This window comes from Macaca mulatta, chromosome 12 (assembly GCF_049350105.2).
Source record: "Macaca mulatta isolate MMU2019108-1 chromosome 12, T2T-MMU8v2.0, whole genome shotgun sequence".
NCBI classification, from domain to species: Eukaryota; Metazoa; Chordata; class Mammalia; order Primates; family Cercopithecidae; genus Macaca; species Macaca mulatta.
This window is the reverse complement of record NC_133417.1, coordinates 83,212,264-83,232,561: the sequence shown is the minus strand read 5'-3', so window position 1 is coordinate 83,232,561 and position 20,298 is coordinate 83,212,264. Positions and strand designations below refer to the sequence as shown.

The window sequence follows — 20,298 nt, the reverse complement described above, 5'->3', positions numbered from 1 at the left end:
GTATACAGCAAAAGGAAGCAGAATTCTTGCCAGAGTAGTTAAATCTGAATCCAATCAAGCCTCTTGATCTAACTTCCAAGTTCTGGTAAATTTGAGTAATAGAGAAAAAAGTTAAGTAACAACAATCAGCCAAACTCAGTATGTGGAAAGTTCTATTCCCAAAGTAGCTTAATTTCAACAAGTGAATGACTTGAGAAAAGAAAGGGAATATTCTAGATAACAGTTTTATGAGACTCAATAGCCAAGTGAAGTGTATGCACTTCTTCAGATCTGGTTCAAACAAACCACCTATTAAAAGAGAATTTTGAGACAATCAGGGAAATTTGAATATGGAATGAGTAGTAGATGATACCGAAGAAGTATCATTCATATTGTTAGGTGTGACATGGCAATATGGTTCTGTAGGAAAATGTGCATGTTAAAATATGCCTACTGGAGAATGCAGGGGTGGATATGACACGATGTCTACTTCTAATGACTTCTGATAAATAGAGAAGGAGATAGATGAATCTCAGTGTGTGCGTATGGTTGTTCATTGTGCTATTCTTATATGAAAGTGTAAGTTTGAATTTTTTTCAAATGAAATGTATTTTTAAAATATAGAAAACAAAAACTGGCCAGGTGCAGTGGCTCATGCCTATAATCCCAGCACTCTGGGAGGCCGAGGTGGGCGGATCATGAAGTCACGAGTTTGAGACCTGCCTGGCCAATATGGTGAGACCCTGTCTCCTCTAAAAACACAAAAATTAGCTGGGTATGGTGGCATGCATCTGTAGTCCCAGCTACTCGGGAGGCTGAGGCAGGAGAATCACTTGAACCCGGGAGGGAGAGGTTGCAGTGAGTCAATATCGTACCACTGTACTCCAGCCTGGGTGACAGAGTAAGACTCCCTCTCAAAAAAAAAAAAAAAAAAAGAAAAGAAAAAAGGCCAGGCGCAGTGGCTCACACCTGTAATCCCAGCACTTTGGGAGGTCGAGGCGGGTGGATCAGAAGGTCAGGAGTTTGAGACCAGCCTGGCCAATATGGTGAAACCCCGTCTCTACTAAAAATACAAAAAATTTAGCCAGGCGTGGTGCCACATGCCTGTAATCCCAGCTACATAGGAGGCTGAGGCAGGAGAACTGCTTGAATCTGGGAGGCGGAGGTTGCAGTGAGCCAAGATCGCACCACTGCACTCCAGCCTGGGTGACAGAGTGAGACGCCATCTCAAAAAAAAAAAAAAAAAAGAAAGAAAGAAAGAAAGAAAAAGCAAAACAAAAAGAAAGAGAAGAAAAAAGTCTTAATAAAAAAAAAATGTCCCTGGCAAGAAGCGGTAGCTCACTCCTGTAATCCCAGCACTTCAGGAGGCTGAGGCAGGTGGATCACTTGAGGTCAGGAGTTCAAGACTAGCCTGGCCAACATTGTGAAACCCCATGTCTACTAAAAATATAAAAAATTAGCTGGGCGTGGTGGAGGGCACCTGTAATCCCAGCTACTTGGGAGGCCGAGGCAGGAGAATCACAGGAACTCGGGAGGCAGAGGTTGCAGTGAGCTGAGATTGCGCCATTGCATTCCAGCCTAGACAACAAGAGCAAAACTCCGTATCAAAAAATTAAAAAAATTCAAAAAAAAAAAAATCTCCCTTTTCCCTACTATTTATATATGAAAACCTTGATATGAACAGTATACTCCTTTTTCCCCCCCACTTAGTTACTTACACAGTTATACTTTTACTGGATATGTATTCAAGGTACAATTTATTTTTCAGAACTGGTCTAAATCTTTAAGGTGTTTGGGTGACTCATTTTTCTAAAACCTCACCAACCAGATTGAGAAGGACAAACACACAGGCGAGAGCCGGCCTGGGGCACAGCCCTTCTCTCCAGACAAAGAATCTTCTCTTGTCCCTCCTTTGTTCCCATTCTTTTCAACAGGCAGGAAAGAAGTTCTGGGGTCTCACTCCTTTTCCCTGGAGACAGGAGGTGGCTACTGGCCTGCTACCTCCCCTGGGTCCCTCAGCTCTTCAGATTAGGCACTCCTTAAGCAGAAGAGACTCCCTTCAACCTGAGGGAAAGTCCAGGACAGGAAGAAACAGGGCAGGTGAAATGGTGTGTGCACTGCCAATTCCTGCTTGCTATTCTCTCCATTTCCACTACTCCAGGGGGAATTCTCATGATCCACAAATGATAAAAGGGAGCCAATGGCAGCTTCCTCACCATGTCAGGGTTGAATACTCTTTCTCCTCTTCCAGTTTTTACTTAACCATGTTATTTTTGCTCACTTGTTAGTTTTACTTTTTTTCTTTTCTTTTCTTTCTTTCTTTCTTTTTTTTTTTTTTTTTTTTTAACACATTTCAACCTGTTTTATATGTCAACAATGGCTCTTAAGCCCTCCCTACATTTTTTCCCCCATTTTTTCAGTCTTGGTTGTCACTTCCTCAGGGAGTTAAAGGAAATGGAATGTGGAGCTGATAACAGGAACTCCAAGAAAATGAGATAAGGGGGGTTTCTGAAAGCATTTCTGAGTGTATATGCACACACACTCTTTAATTCCTGTGACTAAAAGCAAACAAATTTCTTTCTTTTCTTTCTTTCTTTCTTTCTTTTTTTTTTGTCGGGGGGAAGTGGGGGAGATAGGCTCTGTGAATCTAGCAAACAAAATTCATGTAGAAAATGAGATATCAATTCCCTGAATTTCCCCTTCAAAAAGAGTTTAGTTTCCTTCTCCTATAGTCAAGTCACAACTCAGCAAATGTGTGGAAACAAATTTCCAGGTACTTTATTTCCATTAACTTAAACTTGATAGTCAAAGGGACTCATGCACAATTTCACGCCTGCATGTGGTCAAGTATTGAGAGATCCTAGGCAATGCTGATCTAAGAGAATCCATGAGACGGAGCAAAGTAATGCAGGCAGAAGGACACTAAGATACTCAAAATAAAAATCCCATCCATTGGTCTTCTTTCCGGTGTGCCTCAACATTTAAAAATGGATACCAATCAAGAAGAGAGTTACAATATGTCTGATGTATCTAGGGGGAAAAAAATGGACACCCTGTGGTCTAAAATCTGCTTAAGTAACAGGGATTACCAGTTGAACTCTAAATGCATTATGGGAAAATATCTGTAAATCTTATGTCTTAGTAAAATAATTGGTTTAAAAAAAAGAAGAAGAAGAAGAACCATTGTTCTGGGAGTATATCAGTTTCCCCACACTGAGTTTAGCTAATGCAGGCACAGAAATGCTATGCCCATAAGGACCCTACGATTTGAAATGCTTCCATGGTTAAAGTATTTTATTACCATATAAACATTTGGTTCAATATCTAATTGACAGAAACATGATTGAATGAATTTCATTTAGCAACAATATATAGCAATCAAAGATGAGGAAAGACAAGTTTGTGATTAACTACAACTCACTGTGATGGTGGTATGTCTAATTCTGATGGCAAGATTTCTCAATGCTAAAAGTTCTGTACATATGGAGGGCACAGCATTACTGCTCTCTGAGTCGCCCTGGTGTCCAGAATGAGTGAGGGGCTAGAAAATGGACTCTAAAGCCCTACAGGGATCATTAAAAAAGAAGTCTATTTGGTGAATCAGTTTACCTCCCTGGAACCAAAACAGTCAGATCAGGCAACTGAACTCTTAGGTCGTGAAATATCAGACTCTGAGATGACATCCTCAACATCTGGAAAAAATGATGCAGAGCACATCACTATGAAAATCAGATCTCCTAACTAATCCCACGGCCTGAAACATCTTACCTTTGAAAAGTCTTCTTACTTCATAGGTAAGCCTGGCTGGCAAGTGTCAGCTTCTCCAAGCTCATATATTTTATATAAAATAATAAATGCTGAAATAATGGCAGAGGATAAATACTAATGGAATGTTATGTTAAAGTACATAGAAGTGACTTCATATACAGAGAGCAGAAGAAATTGACGCTTAAAGCAGGACTCTTCAACTCAAAAGCCTACATGTCCCAGGCAGCTGCCATAATCTGTAAGATTGATTCAGTTAAATATTTAGGGAATGCAAAATACTAGCAAAGTGCAGTCACTGGGATAGTAACAAGACCAGATTTTTAATCTTCCAAGGGAAACCAGATATCTGATCTATCTGATTTTTATGTGAAGTTTCCAGATTTTCAAATGTTGGCAATTAATTTTCTTACAAAAAGAAAATTTTTACAGGTTAAAAAATTTTAGTAAAAAATTTGACCTGTGGCCAGCCTACTACTTTGCAAGCTCTAATGTAAAATGCACTTTTAAACAATACAGTAATAAACAGGAAGCTTCTCATGTAACAATGATTACACTAAATTACCAAGCCTTGGTTTCTGCTCTACTAAGAGGGACCAGTCCATGCTAGGAAAGGGCGGGAGTAGCATCAGGATACAAAAGAAACTGTCCCCAAATCATATATGTCTGAATTATCATCACCACTACCACCACCATCCCTGTGCCCATGGCAAAGAAGGTTTGAGCAGAGGATTTGCAGCTTGTAAAAAGCTTCCAAAGACGATTAATGCCACAAACTTCTACCCTGGGGATGACTGACTTTGAAGAAGTAGAAAGCTTCAGATAACTGGGAAGTGTGCAGCTAAGTGGTGAAGACCACAAACTCAGTAGGCCTAAAATATCAAATAGTATATATCAAGGGGCTCTTATATTGCAGTCAAAATAATAACTGCAAATATGAAAGATGACAAGGAGACCACAGAAAGTATTGCTAGTACCACATTAGCCATTTCAGTCTCATGGGCAAAAAAAAAAGTTGACTGTCTCGTTGTTTATTGTGGAAGATTATAAAAGCTGGATGCATTTTAAGAATGTGTACCTGTAGTCAAATGTGGGTTTGTGGATATGTGTATAAAGAAAGCAAGGATAACATTTTGTCTATTTTAAGGTTTAGGTCTGCATGTTCATTGCTCAAGAAAGGAAAAGCAGTATCATATTTCCACATGATGCCAGACTACATACAGAAAACAGAAAATGGTTACCAAATATTTTCACATTTTTCTCCTTCCTATCCTTAAAAAAAAAAACCCAGAACTTTTTATTATGAGGATTATGACATATTATTTTAAGATCTGACATACAAATAAGAGATATAAATAAACACCTTCCTGTGACTGTGGTGTCTCACTAATCTTTTGCTATTATTAAACACTGCCTAACCTAACCCTGCTTTTGGTTTTAAGCTTGTGTTCTTCTAACTCACCTTGCACCTTGGAGTCAAAGTCTTCCGAGTCAGCTTTATCGTCAAAGCTGTTTCACAGTGGTTTATCCTCAGATGCCTGCAGCTTTTCTCCTTGGGACACGATGTGTCTTTGACCTTGCTGAGGCTCTCTGGGTAAATTACAGGGGTGGCTCCTTAATATCCTTTTGTTGCTGTTTTCCCAGCAAGTGGCAGAACCTGAAAAAGAGAGATTACAGTCATATAGCACATCTTTACGGAACTTTGGTGAGCCTCTCACTGGGACTGCCTATGGACAATCAGAAAATTCTTCCTAATTTATCTTTCGAAGAGGAAGTTCATATGGGTACGTGCCTCAGCTTTTTATCTCCTTTGTTCAGTTTTATGTAACCTCAAAGACGTAACCACTGACCTTCTCAGTAATCAGTAACATTCATAATTTACATCTTACCCAGAGCTTGGAGTATGAAAACTCTCAAGTGATATAGCAAATATTTCCTAAAAGGGGACAAAATATATTTTCCAGAACCACATTTAGCTCTCCAATTAAATATAAACCTCAACAGGGTTTTTTGTTTGTTTGTTTTTTGTTTTGTTTTGAGACAGAGTCTCGCTGAGACGCCCAGGCTGGAGTACTATGGCGTGATCTCGGCTCACTGCAACCTCCGTCTCCTGGGTTCAAGTGATTTTCCTGCCTCAGCCTCCTGAATAGCTGGGATTACAGGCACACACCATCATGCCCAGCTAATTTTTGTATTTTTAGTAGAGATGGAGTTTCACCATGTTGGCCAGGCTGGTCTCGAACTCTTGACCTTGGACGATCTGCCTGCCTCAGCCTCCCAAAGTGCTGGGATTACAGGCTGAGCCACCACGCCCGACCCAATAGAGTTTTTAAAAATAGTAAGTATGAAGTGGTGTGCCTGGACAAAAACCCATGAACAGTCTCTAATTTGCTATAGAAGAGGAGAACTGTAGCCAAACTCCTAGAACAATCCTCTAGCAAGAAGAACGGACTCTATACATACTATAAAAGAATATAGTTTTTAACTTGACATAATTTCTCACAAAGCAAAGAAAGAGTATGCTATGGTCTGGATATAGTTTGTTTGGCCCCACCAAGTCTCATGTTGAAATGTGATCCCCAATGGTGAAGGTGAGGCCTGGTGGGAGGTGTCTGTGTCGCAGGAGCAGATCCCGCATGAATAGCTTGGTGCCACTCTGAGGGGTGAGTTCTCACTCTTACATCCCAGAAGAACTGGTTGTTGAAAAAGAACCTGGGACCTCCTCTTTTCTCTCTCTCTCTTGCTTCCTCTGTCACCATGTGATCTCTGCATAACAGCTCCCCTTCATCTTCTGCCATGAATGGAAGCAGCCTGAGGCCCTCACCAGAAGCCGATGCTAGCACTGTGCTTCTTGTACAGCCTGCAGAACCATGAGCCAAATAAACCTCTTTTCTTTATAAATTACCCACCCTCAGGTATTCCTTTATGACAACACAAATGGACTAAAACACAATATTTTTACAAGAGAATAAATAAATTCATCATAAGAGAAAAATCTGACGAGTAATCCAAAGTAGAAGTTACTCTCTGATCCTGAAACATGACAGATATTTCTTCCTTCCAGCCATAAACCTCTCCAGCAGGCTCCTTTATTCACAAGCCAGCTTTAAAAATCACTCCACAGGTTTGACTTCTTTTTCAAGCCTATTCTTTCACTCTATTTTAGTTTTCCCTTTTTTTTTTTTTTGTTTAACTTATTGAGAAGGGGAAAAATGCACACACAAGCACATGTATACATACACACATATTCTAAGACTACAACTTATTGAAACTGCAAAAGATTTATGTTCTGCCAGCATCCAATGCCATGACTGCCCCCTTAAGTACCATCTTTCTGAAAAAGTTTTTGTTCTAACTCCCCTTCCACTTCTTTAAATTAAAAAAAAAAATTCTATGTAAGACAATTCTGTGTACCTTGTAAGTTCTGAATAAAATTTAATTGTTGATTATGATGATGACCTTGAATACAAAGGCTAAGGTCCATCAGGATTCTTTTTGTATGCTCAGCATTGCATCTTTTTATTTTCTGCATGCACTACTCAATCTATGCTCTTTAATCTCATTTAATTATAGGCAGGTAGAATATGAATTGTCAGCTATAGAAACTCCCCTGGCAGGCCAGGCGCAATGGCTCACACCTGTAATCCCAGCACTTTGGGAGGCTGAGGTGGGTGGATCACCTGAGGTAAGGAGATCGAGACCAGTTTGGCCAACATGATGAAACTCCATCTCTACTAAAAATACAAAAAATTAGCTGGGCATGGTGGCAGGCACCTGTAATCCCAGCTACTCAGGAGGCTGAGGCAGGAGAATCGCTTGAACCTGGGAGGCATAAGTTGCAGTGAGCTGAGATCATGCCATTGCAGTCCAGTCTGGGCAACAAAAGTGAAACCCTGTCTAAAACAAACAAACAAACAAAAACAGAAAATCCCTTAGCCACCTCTTCCTTGCTCCTTCCTATGATGAACTCTGCCAAGCTTTGGAAACAGAGAAGACACTGATAAATGAAGAGAAAAAAGAAAAGGCATGCTTAAGAGTCCCCTGTGCTATCCTGCTTGAACCTAGGAGGCGGAGGTTGCAGTGAGCCTAGATCACGCCATTGCACTCCAACCTGGGCAACAGTGTGAGACTCCATCTCAAAAAAAAAAAAAAAAAGTCAAAAGCAATTGCAACAAAAGCAAAAATTGACAAATGAGATCTAATTAAACTAAAGAGTTTCTGCACAGAAAAAGAAACTATCATCAGAGCAAAGAGACAACCTACAGACTGGGAGAAAATTTTTGCAATCCATCCATCTCTGACAAAGGTCTAATAACCAGAGTCTACAAGGAACTTAAACAAATGTACAAGAAACAAACAAACAACCCCATTAAAAATTGGGCAAAGGATATGAATAGACACTTCTCAAAAGAAGACATTTATGCAGCCCTGCACACAATTTTTAACTCTCACACTTACTGTATGTTAGAGTTTAAAACTGAAATTTACAAGGTTTTGACTTACATGTATTCTGTGAGAAACTAATCTATTATTGTCCATTTTGCCATTAAGTGCATGAAAATGTATATTTTCACACAATGCATATGAAATGTCAAAGAACAGAGGTTTTGGCTTGTTCTGCAACCATAATTAATGTTCCTGTGAATATTCTGTACTTTGAAAAAGACAACCCAGATGAAATGTAGTACCCGCTATAACCTCCAGGGGGATCGAGTACTCTGAGTTAAAAATTACCACTACATTATTAACACATGGTTCAGTTATAACCAATCATCTCTGATCGTTACTCAAGCCAAAAACATTAGAAACAATTGTCTTAATTCAGCTTCAAAAGCCTGATTAGGACATACAGGGTATTATAGTCACATTCACATTCCAAATGTCTAGGTGACATATATTAACTAATTTTAGAAAGCCAGAGTTCACTAAGTGGCAACTCAACCTCATTTATTTTATTTAATTTTATATTTTTTAATTTTTTTTTTTTTTCGAGACAGAGTCTCACTCTGTTGCCAGGTTGGAGTACAGTGGTGCAATCTCGGCTCACTGCAACCTTCACCTCCCAGGTTCAAGCAGTTCTCCTGCCTCAGCCTCCCGAGTAACTGGGGCTACAGGTGTGCACCACCACACCCAGCTAATATTTGTATTTTTAGTAGAGACAGAGTTTCACCATGTTGACCAGGATTGTCTCGATCTCTTGACTTTGTGATCTGCCCGCCCCGGCCTCCCAAAGGCGTGAGCCACCGCACCTGTTCCAACATCATTTTAATTAAGAAATTACACTGGGTCTTGTTTTACCTTGCACATAAACTGCATGCAGGGCAGAAGTCCAAAGATGATAAGTATATAAAGTTCAAGCCTGATTACTGTTTGTGACAAAGTACATTGAAGAATAATTCTTAAAGCCACACTAAGAAATATCCTAGTTAAGAAATATACTCAAGAGATAGGAATATTGGTTCTTTCAAAAAGTATAACCAAAATTGATGTGCGTGTGTGTGTGTGCACACGCGCATGCACACACACGCGTTTTCTTTTCGTACAGCACATCCGGTTTTAACTGAAACACATTCACAATAGGAATCACGTTCTATTTAAACATACCCTCTGTAGATCAAAAAGGATCCTAACATTATCTTTCTAAGTCGTTAATAAGTAAAAGTTGTAAAAGTTGAAAAGGTTGATTTAAACAAAATTTCCCACACTAACCAGTACTAGCCAGTGGGCGTCTCTGGAAAATCTCATTCAGGGGAGTTTAGTGACTTGGCAATGGTTCCTTCTGAATGGCTCATTCAGGAAGCAAATGATCCATTATCTTTGCAACGGAATTTTTCCTTTCAGTTATGTGACTAATCCTCCCACAGCCGGGGTGTTGCCTACATGTTCTTGTCTAGTGCATTCCCTGCACATTCCTCTCCTTTCTTATTCAAGCCCATCAGAAATCATGATGTAGTCTACCAAAGATTAGATTGTCCCATGTAGCTAATAAGTAAATGCATATAATGCAAAATGGAGACAAGATTAAGCAAGCCCAAGCACTCTGTTCAATAATAAAGAATTGTTAAAATAGTAAAGACAACCAGAAGAGTTATCTATGTAATCTAGATAGCAAAGTCTATTTCATACCAAAAACAAGAAACGAGACACTTTTGATCATTTTCTCACATAAATGGGCCATGGTTTTATTTCAATGCTCACACCATTTCTACAAAGAAGGATTGGTCTCAATTTAGGGTTCAACATCCTAAATTGCTTTTCTAGAAAACTGTAGCCCAATACACAGTACAACACCTTTTTTTATTATCTTGCTTACTTTGCCTATTGTCACCACTAACTTCATTAGTTAGTAAAAGATAATCGTTTTGCTTTTTTCCACTGGCAGCAATGTTCAGACAAATTGATTTTTCTTTTCCTACCTATGAAAGTTTCAAGTTCACTGAGGGTATCTAAGTCTCTGGAGAACATAGTTTAAGTGCCACAACCCAATAGGTTTAATGGAAACAGGTTGTGCTGGGGTAACTTCCTGAAGATGATACATAGAAATTTCAGTCATTCTTACATAGTAACCACTGTGGCTTTCTTGTTAATGAGTCAACAGCAAAAGACATTTAGTCTCAGAAAAGTATCTTATCTCATTAATGCTACTACATATCAAAGAAGTTAAAATTCACAAGCTGAAATAACATATCAGAGTTTTCATATCCACCACTACGTATTGATTGATTAATCTACAACAGTAAGTCAATTATGTAGTTATTATATATAAACATCAAAACCAGACACTAAAGAGGATCTAGAAATGTAACAATCAGCAAAAACCAGGCTCTTGCCCTTAAGAAATTTAGAGGGCTCAAAGCCCTAGATAACAGGAAAAGGTATGTGAATAATCTTTTTAAGTTACAAAAGCAAAATATGTGCTATAAATATTGATGGCATGAAAATAATAATAATTCTGGCTTGGTGTTTGTCGGCTGGGTGGGAATCAGATCAGAAGAAGTTCCTCAAAAGAGGAGGCATTTGAAAGATGAGTAGATCAGGCAGAAAATGGACATGCAGGGATGGATAAAGGACATTTCAAACAGTGATAAAAGTACCTGAAAATCAAGAGATAGGAAAGTGTAGTCTGTAGTTCAGAGCTCAGAGCTTAGGGGACAAAGGAGGAGAGGAGAGGAGGGGAAGCCGGAGGAAAGGTTTGGAACAGCGTGGAAGGTCTTAAATGCTGGTGAGAGACTGAATTTCGCCGTGTGGGCTGTAAAGAACAGGAGTGAAGCTCAGAACAAGAGAGTCACATGATCATACTTCAGGGAGGGAGATCCAGCCGCGGAACAAACGGGAGGAAAAAGAAAAGAGAGAACCTCAGAAGATCAGACGGGAGGATGAAGCAACCTGGGAGAGTGGAAACAGGAGGGGACAAACCAAGAACTAACAGTGGACAGGACAGAAGGTGAACCTAGACAGCCTCACGTGTTTCTTGCCTTAGCAAAACAATCAGTGAGAAATAAAACATTCATTATTTTTCAGAAACATGATCAAAGTATAACAAGATATTTTATTTATAAATGCTGATAAACCATATACCCTAATAAACTAATTTGCTCAAGACAAACATAATTTTCTCAGTCTATCACAGTTATACCATTTAGCCAATTTTTTCAGGTGTTTTTGTTTGCATATAACTTAGATCTAATTGATATTATTTTTCTGAGGGTAGGGAAAGTGTTTTCTTTCTTCAAAATTCAAAAGCCAAGCACAGGAAGGACTTGGCATTTATTAACCATTCAAAGATTTTTTTTTCCCCAAATTAAACAGTATTGTTAATGCCAACGAAAATTCAGATGACTGATCATACAGCTAAGAATTCCCAGTAGAGGCTATTTAAAGGAATCTGCAATTTTATTATTCCCTTGACAACACCTGTGTGAAATCCAAAGAAAAAATATTACAGAAACTACTCAACAGTTCTATTATTCAGTTGAATAAAATTTTATAAAAATTAGTAACTCCATTAATTCTAAAGCACTATAAACATGCTTAGGACACATCCTAATCTTCTGAAAGGAGTATGCTCTAAAGAGTTAGCAAACTTTCTGTAAAGGTCCAGATCAGTAAATACTTTAGATTTTGTGCGATCCCTTGATGAAACTACTCAACTCTGCTACTATGCCAGGAAAGGAGCTACAGACAATATATAAACAAATAAGCATGGCTGCGTTCCAGCAAAACTTACTTATAAAAAAAGTGGTGGGCACCTACTGTAGTTTGCTGACTCCTGCCTAGCAGAGGATCCAGCTGTGGTGGCTTGATATGGTTTAATTGTTCTTGCTCCTCAGTGCACATAACTCTGATGAAGTGATTTAAAAAATTATTGTGAGAAAATGGGCTCCAAAAAAAAAAAAACTCACTTCTAGTGTAGTAATAAAAGGGAAAACAAAATGAAGAGATTCTGAGGAAGCAATGGATTCACAGAGACAAAGAGAAGTTCAGGGAAACTTATAAAGAGAATGTAAAGGCCAGGCATGGTGGCTTACGCCTGTAATCCCAGCACTTTGGGAGGCAGAGGCAGGTGGATCACTTGAGGTCAGGAGTTCGAGACCAGCCTGGACAACATGGTGAAACCTTGTCTCTACTAAAAATACAAAAATTAGCTGGGCATGGTGGTGCACACCTGTAATCCCAGCTACTTGGGAGGCTGAGGCAGGAGAATCACTTGAACCTGGGAGGCAGAGGTTGCAGTGAGCCAAGATTATGCCACTGCACGCTAGCCTGGGCAACAGAGTGAGCCTCCATCTTAAAAAAAAAAAAAAAAAAAAAAAAAAAAAAGAATGTAAAATTTGATGATCTCTCAGATTACTGCTAAAACAATTCAACATTTATTCTAAGTAGAAATATTTAAAAATGTGACTTACGAAACCATTTCAGGGGATACTCCAATCAATGCCCAAATGCTCATTAATTGAGAGAAAACTTCAGGGAAAGCTTAAACTATCACATAAAAATATTTAAGAAATGCATGAATCTTGACAGAATATATGCATGAAAGAGACCTAGGGAATTGGTAAATTTATGAAAGTCTCAGATCATATTTCCCTCATGAATGATGATGATCGTACTATATTTACTTGATACAGCAGGGGGAAAGTAGAAAATCCTATCATCAAAGCTTACTAACCTATATTTAAATCTTTAAAACAGTTAAAAAACTATCTTAACTCAATTACATTTGCTTAACAATGCTACTACCAATTTGCCATTGAAAGTGACTTACTAGCTCTGTGACCTTGTGAAAATTACTTTACTTTTCTGTGCCTCAGGTTCCTCATCTGGAAAAAGTAGCTCTTTCACTGAATTGCCTGAGGATTAAGCAAATTAATGCACGTAAAGTGTTCAGAACAGTCCAGGCATATGGAAGTGCTCAAATGCTATGCTGCTGCTGCTGCTCCCCCAAGTCTCTTCTCCCCAAGTCAGCTTTACTGGTTCCTCCGTTTGTTTGTTTGTTTCTTTTTTTTTTTGCCCTGTTTTTTCTCCGTTTGGCTTCTCCTGGGTGACCTTGTCTCGCTTTAAAGCCTTCAACCTACGATTTGCTGGAGACTACTCAATCAGTCTCCTCAATGCTGACCTCTTTTCCAGATTGCATTTCCAATTTACTACTGTCCATTCCATTGCAATATATCAAGGGCACCTGAAACTCAATGTGTTCAAAAATCAAATCCATATTATTATTATTATTATTATTTTTGAGACAGAATCTCACTCACTCTCAGGCTGGAGTAGAGTGGTGCAATCTTGGTTCACTGCAACCTCCGGCTTCTGGGTTCAAGAGATTCTCCTGCCTCTGCCTCGTGAGTAGCTGGGATTACAGGCGTCCACCACCATGCCCAGCTAATTTTTGTAGTTTTAGTAGAGACAGGGTTTCACTACTTTGGCCAGGCTAACCTCAAACTCCTGATCTCAAGTGATCCATCCGCCTCAGCCTCCCAAAATGCTGAGATTACAGGCGTGAGCCACCGTGCCCAGCTAATTTTTGTAGTTATAGTAGAGACAGGGTTTCACTATTTTGGCCAGGCTAACCTCAAACCCCTGATCTCAAGTGATCCATCCGCCTCAGCCTCCCAAAATGCTGAGATTACAGGCGTGAGCCACCGTGCCCAGCTAATTTTTGTAGTTAAAGTAGAGACAGGGTTTCACTATTTTGGCCAGGCTAACCTCAAACCCCTGATCTCAAGTGATCCATCCGCCTCAGCCTCCCAAAATGCTGGGATTACAGGCGTGAGCCACTGTGCCCAGCCCCATTATCTTTCTACCCTTGCCCCTTTTCCTTTCCATATATTTCCTTAGTTAGTGACATCACTATATATCCTTAAATCATGATAGAAAATAGTTATTTTTCCATTACCATTTCATTTCTCTACTCCCAATCGTTATCTCCTCCAGGCCAGCTTTCACTGTCATCGGAGTTATCTTTCTTAAAACATAGATTTGATCATGTTATCCTCTTGCTCAATTACTCTCTATTGCTTGGGGAAAAGATCTATGGACCTAGGAGTGCGCTTCAGAGATGCAGATGTAATGTCTACAACTGCTCCATCTTTGTAAGCCCACCTGCACCATGTGCACATATGCCCATGGCAGGTGCTCATGCTTTTTGCTACAGTATGCAAGAAGAATGCTAAAGTGTGCTAAGCTCAAGCTCTGGAAAGTGTCTGAAATTGGATACAAAAATTTGTGTCTTTGATTTAAAAAAAAAAAAATCATGGAATCTGTCCTAGAGGACAATTTTTAAACTGCTCAGCAGGGTACAATCTGAAGTTTAAGTTGCATCCTAGTCACACTCCTATATCTGAAACATACTGTGGAATGGACAACAAAAGAGATGTAAATATATTTTTGGTGTCTGGATATTGTAATATTGGTTTGAAATTTCTTAAATTCCAAGTTTCACCTTAGAGAGAATACATAGTTATAAACATGTAGACATACACTGTGTTTACTTAATTAAATCTAGCGGCTCCCTTACGGTGTCCCTGGATTTGAATGAGATCAGTGGTAAAGGCCGGAGGCCTCACAGCCTAGCTTCAAACCCTAGCTCAGTCAATTACCAGTAATGTGACCTTGGGCAAGTTACATAGCTTCTGCTCCATGATCTATCTGTGAAGATGGAGAGAGTAACAGTACCTGCCTTTTGGGATTATTTTGAGGATTAAATTAGTTTATTATGTACAGTTTATTAGTTTATTTATGTATACCACTTAGGACTACACTAGTGCTTGCTATTATTATACTTATTTATTGAAAGCCAAGACTCAAGTTTGCAAGAGATAATCACAGAGCAAAAAAAATTGACCTTGCCCACATAAGCCTCAAGCTTTAATCAACTGAGTTAATTAGCCAGAGAATACTAACAAAGATGGGCATTTTCACTAATGTTTTTATCAATTGAAAAGTGTTTCAAGCCTATCTGATAAAATTCTTTTACTAGGTTGCAATAACTAAAAACATCAGCTCAGAATATTTCCAAGGCACACTATAGGTACACTAAAATAATTACTTTGAACAGAAAAAAGCCAGAGCTGCTCTTTCCTGGGCAGCAAATCAATGGGCATCTCATTGCTTACCCCGTGCCCAATGTAAAGGGAAAATGCTAAGTAGGAAATTGGGAAGAAAAATAAAGGAGCTCAAGGACTCAGCTTTCAAACAAGCTGGTGTCTTGTTTGCCAGAGATATGGACTATTAGGCATTAGCAACACCCACCTGGCCAAGAAAAAAGCTGTGAAATGTAGATCCCAACATCAGCAAATCTACGGACGAATCAAAATAAGTGTATGCTGGATGCCTGAGTTGACTTTCTCCGAGTTATATGGCTATGCGATGTATTTGGGACTGCCTCTGTTTAAAGTTTTCAGCCAAAAAATGCTATTTTCACCCATATTATAAATATTGCAGTTGTATACACAGTAGTATTTGTTCCCCAACAAACGGACAAAAGGATCACTTTACTGTTTACTAATGGCATAATAATCAGACCTTAGGTTAAAACACTTTTTATTTACCTGTTTACTTTTTTTTTTTTTGAAACGGGGTCTCACTTTGTCACCCAGGCTGGAGTGCAGTGGCACAATCTGAGCTCACTGCAACCTTCACCTCCCAGGCTCAAGCAATCCTCCCACCTCAGTCTCCCGAGTAGCTGGGAATACAGGCATGCACCACCATGCCTGGCTATTTTTTGTAGAGATGGGGTTTCACCATGTTGTCCAGGCTGGTCTCAAACTGTGAAGCTCAAGTGATTCACCCGCCTTGGCCTCCCACAGTGTTGGGACTACAGGCATGTGCCACAGCACCCGGCCGTATTAAAATACTTGGTTAATATTGAAATTAGAGAAAGAGAGAATAAAGCCGAAATTCCTTAGCCTACTATTAAAGATCCTCTATGATCTTACCTCAACTAACTTTCCACCTTTCTCTTCCAGGATATACTTCTTGAAATCTTCAAGCAAATGAAACATCTTGCAATTCCCCTAATCATACTCATTCTTTACCCACTCTGTGCATTTCCTCTACCTAGAACAGTCTCCCCATTACATCTCCAAAATCTAAATCCCATCCTTTTCAGGCCCTGTCTGGATGACAAGAAGCCATTCTCTGTGGCCTAGTGGAATTATCCAGGATCTTAAGTTTCATAACTTTCACTCAGCACCTATGGAAATTTCCTCAGCCCATCTTGATCAAAGTTATTGACACGTGTCTTTTATTTTCAAGACTGGATGCTTTCTGAGGGCAATGTCTACAACTGCTCTATCTTTGTAAGCCCACCTGCACCATGTGCACATATGCTCATGGCACGTGCTCGTGCTTTTTTGCTACAGTATGTGAGAAAGATGCTAAAGTGTGCTAAAGCTCAAGTGACTGATCATTTAAATCAAATGGACAAGTACATACACTCAAACAAGTTTTGCTGAAGAAAGACTTCAGTTAAAAAGATATGCAATGAGACTTGTTTTCTTGTGAAGCAAGCTGAGAGAAAAGAATTGTAATGCTACTCCCAGGGCATTTACCAACTAGTGATCTGCCAACAGCTACTAACAGTGGTGCATTAAAAGCTTCCTTCCCATTGAAGTAGCTGATAATATAGCTCCAAGTTAGATAAATCATAAGACAGCTGATCCTGTCTTCCCCTGCTGCAAACTTAAAATACTGTTTGCCTCTGGGGCTTTGGATCAAGAGCTCTCAAGACCTGCGTATACAGTGATCATTTCAATCATCATCTCTAATATGCCTTTAACACTAAATATCCAAGTGCCAAAATGCCAAAATTACGGAATCTGATACATAACAGAACCCACAAGTGCCAAGACAGGGAAAGATGAACAAAAGTATATCTAAACATCAGCAGTCTGATACTACTTGGGCAGAAGTTGACAAGTCCTAACATGGCACTTGGCAGTAACTGAAATGCTTTTTGGATCGCCAAGTAGAGGCTGATTTCACTCTTACATGAAGCTCCAGGGCTGTGCTGAACAGCAAGTTCTTGCCAGACCATTGGACAGGTGCCCACTGTCTGCGGTCCTGTGTTCACAGATGACATTTCTCTGGCTACTCAGTTCAAAAACTGTTACATAAATGAGTTTTGATATTCACTCTTGGACAAAAGTAATGTTCCTAAGCCTCAAATCCTGAAAGACCAATCTAAGTCCTAAACCAGATGAAAGAACAGACTTTTACAGAACTGTCTTCATTAAGTTGTGCTAATGGGAAATTTTCTGTTGGGTCCTCTATCTGGTAGGGCTTTCATATCAATGACATCTGGAACATTCGGTCTAGAATATCGTGTGTCTAGTATCTATTGGATTACTGGAATGGCAACTGAATCCTTGGGCAGGGAGCAGGAGATTCTAAGTGTTTTAACTGAGTCAGTCTTTAAAATAACTATTATGTATATTCTTTAAAATATAAACATGTTTGCCACATGAAAACTGAGGTCAAAATAATGTTTAAAATTATTTATAAATTAGGTAAACACTGTTAGTGGCACTGCCATAAATTAAACAATGATTTTGAAATGATAAAATAGACCCTCAATAAGTCTCAGGTTTGTATAATCTGTATCATTTTTCATATATAGCTTTACTGAATAACCCTGGCTGAATTTCTCTTTTTTTGTTTTGTTTTGTTTTTAAGCAAAAACAAAACATTGTTAAGCAGCCAAATTTCTCTTTGAGTCAGTTCTTCAGCCTCCCAGTCCGCTTTGAGGGAATTATTTCGAGCTGCCCCATTTCTTAGGCCTCTTGCTGTATCTCCCTTCATCTGGATTTCCATTTGGTTTCCACAGTGACTTGTTTGCTCATTAGAGCACAACAAAATTTAACAACTAAATCAGGCATATTAGCATTCTTATGACTAAAGCTTCCTGTATTTAAATAGATGGTATTATCAGTAAAATTGAAATAAATTTTAAAATGCCGAGACCGTGAACAATGCCATCCATTACAATTCAAAGCTGTTCTTCCGGAAATATAATTTGATGTCATAGGCTGATTTTAAAAAACTGGATAGGGCAAACAAGGTAGACTATGTTATCACATAACCGCAATTTCCTTGAAATTGAGAGCTTCCTTTGGGCACAAGTGGGAGTCTGTGGGAGTCTGTGGTACTGTGTAAAGATAGCATAGGCTTCGGAGTTAAACAGGCTTAATTCCAATCCCAGTGTTGATATTTTCTAACTTTGAAACCCTGGGCAGGTTACTCAGCCTATCTGACCCTCTATTTCCTTATCTGCAAAACAGGGATTTGGCCTGATAAAACCTAGTTCAAGTTGCTTTTGAGATCACAGGTAAGGTGTTCAGGGCCGAGTACTGTAAACTTTCTAACACAGATCAACTAATACTAGGTTAACATTTTTCTTTTTCAAAACCAAGACCAATGGATTATTTTCACAACTCTATATACATCATACTTTCTTCACACTAAAAAATTGCCATCTCTGGGAGAAATTACATCCCCAAATGATTAAAACATTCATATCAAACATGCAACTTTTGTGAGGCTCATAGAAATAAAGACCATGAATTTAGAAATTCAAAGCACCACAAAGAATAGGCAGCTGTCATGAGGTGAGTGGCTAAGAGCCCAGTGTCTGGAACCACGTCGCTTCACATTCCTACTCTGCCACCCTCTATCTGTGTGATGCTGGGAAAGGTATGCCTCCTTTCTGTTCCTTGGTTTCCCTATCTGTGAAATGTGGCTACTAAGAGAGTGTCCACCTCACAGAGTTGTAATGAGAATTAAACAACATTGCCTATTACGTAGGAAGTGCTCAATGTTACCTTTTATTATTATTAAAGCAGCTTTGCCCAAAAGTCACATTGCACATATTTCCAGATTCAAATCATTCATAGTCATGCTTTATGATTCTCCCTGTTCATCCCTCTCTACACTAAAAGAAAATAAGTGGTCATCTTTGATAAGGGAGCCAAATTGAAGAATTTCTTAGAAACCATTAACTGCCTGATTGCTATTCTCCATGGTGCAGACCTGTCCTGAGCCTACCCCTAACCCTGCTGCAGGGGTCCTATCACAGGCTCCCTCTTTACTACTGGGCAGTGGACAAGCCTGGCCTACTCAGGGAGTAAAGAAAGGCTGTGGCCACTAACCCATACCTGGACCAGCCAGGGTGCTATCATCTGCCCTGCCCAACATTCCGCAGCAGTAGTAAAGCAAGCGTTATCGGCACAGAGCAGACTCTCTATTAAGTTGGGATGAATGACATGAACCTGGCAAGTGATAAAGCTGGGAGCTTTGATCTCCATAAAGGTCAGAATTCAGTAACTGGCTGCCACTATGCTTTTCCTAAATTTGCCTTCCTAAGTGATGGCCCTACCTCAGGATCCACTTGAATTCTGACCGAATGCCTATATTGTGCCTGGCCCCGAGCATGTGGCAGTGGGAAATCAGATACTATTCCTGCTCTCTGGAGCTTACTCTGTAATATAACAAGGCCCCCTGGAAGGGAGAGGCAGGGTTTGGAGTCTGGAAATATGAGTAATGCTAACACTGGGAAAAATTCATTCCCTCCCTCCCTCCCTTGGGTTGCAATGACCAGAGTTTTCATACATTTTAAATGAACTCTGCTGACATCTACAAAACAGTTAAGAATCTATATTTGAATTCCCTCACATTGCTGTTGGGAACATGCATTGGTATGACTACTTTAGAAAAATGTTTGGCAACATCTTCTAAAGGTACAAATCCTCTATGACCCAGCAATTCCACTTTATATACCCAAGAGAAGTGAGTGTTTATGCCCACTAAAAGACAAATTGTTCACAGTAGCTTTACAAACGTTCACAGTAGTCCCAAATTTAAACTAACCCAAATGTCCATTAACAACAGAATATTGTGGGAGCTTCCAGGTTGGCAAACACAATGAGGTCTTGGAAGAGTGACACACCCAAGGGGGGCACGGAAGCTCTACATGCCCTCCCGGCCCGGCCCCTCATGTATTGCCCTATACCTCTCTTCCGTCTGGCTGTTCCTCAATTGTATCCTTTATAATAAACTGCT

At 39.5% G+C, this 20,298-nt stretch overlaps 1 protein-coding gene across 28 annotated transcripts in view; it reads right to left on the bottom strand.

Annotated features, from left to right (window-relative positions):
- The window catches only part of OSBPL6 (oxysterol binding protein like 6), a 207,998-nt gene that overhangs the window by 109,618 nt on the left and 78,082 nt on the right, over positions 1–20,298 (bottom strand). For all 28 annotated transcript variants that reach the window (XM_077957254.1, XM_077957262.1, XM_077957270.1 and 25 more), the window contains one exon: positions 5,207–5,401. The gene's annotated coding sequence lies outside the window, so the exon portion shown is untranslated. The remainder of the gene's footprint in view (positions 1–5,206; positions 5,402–20,298) is intronic.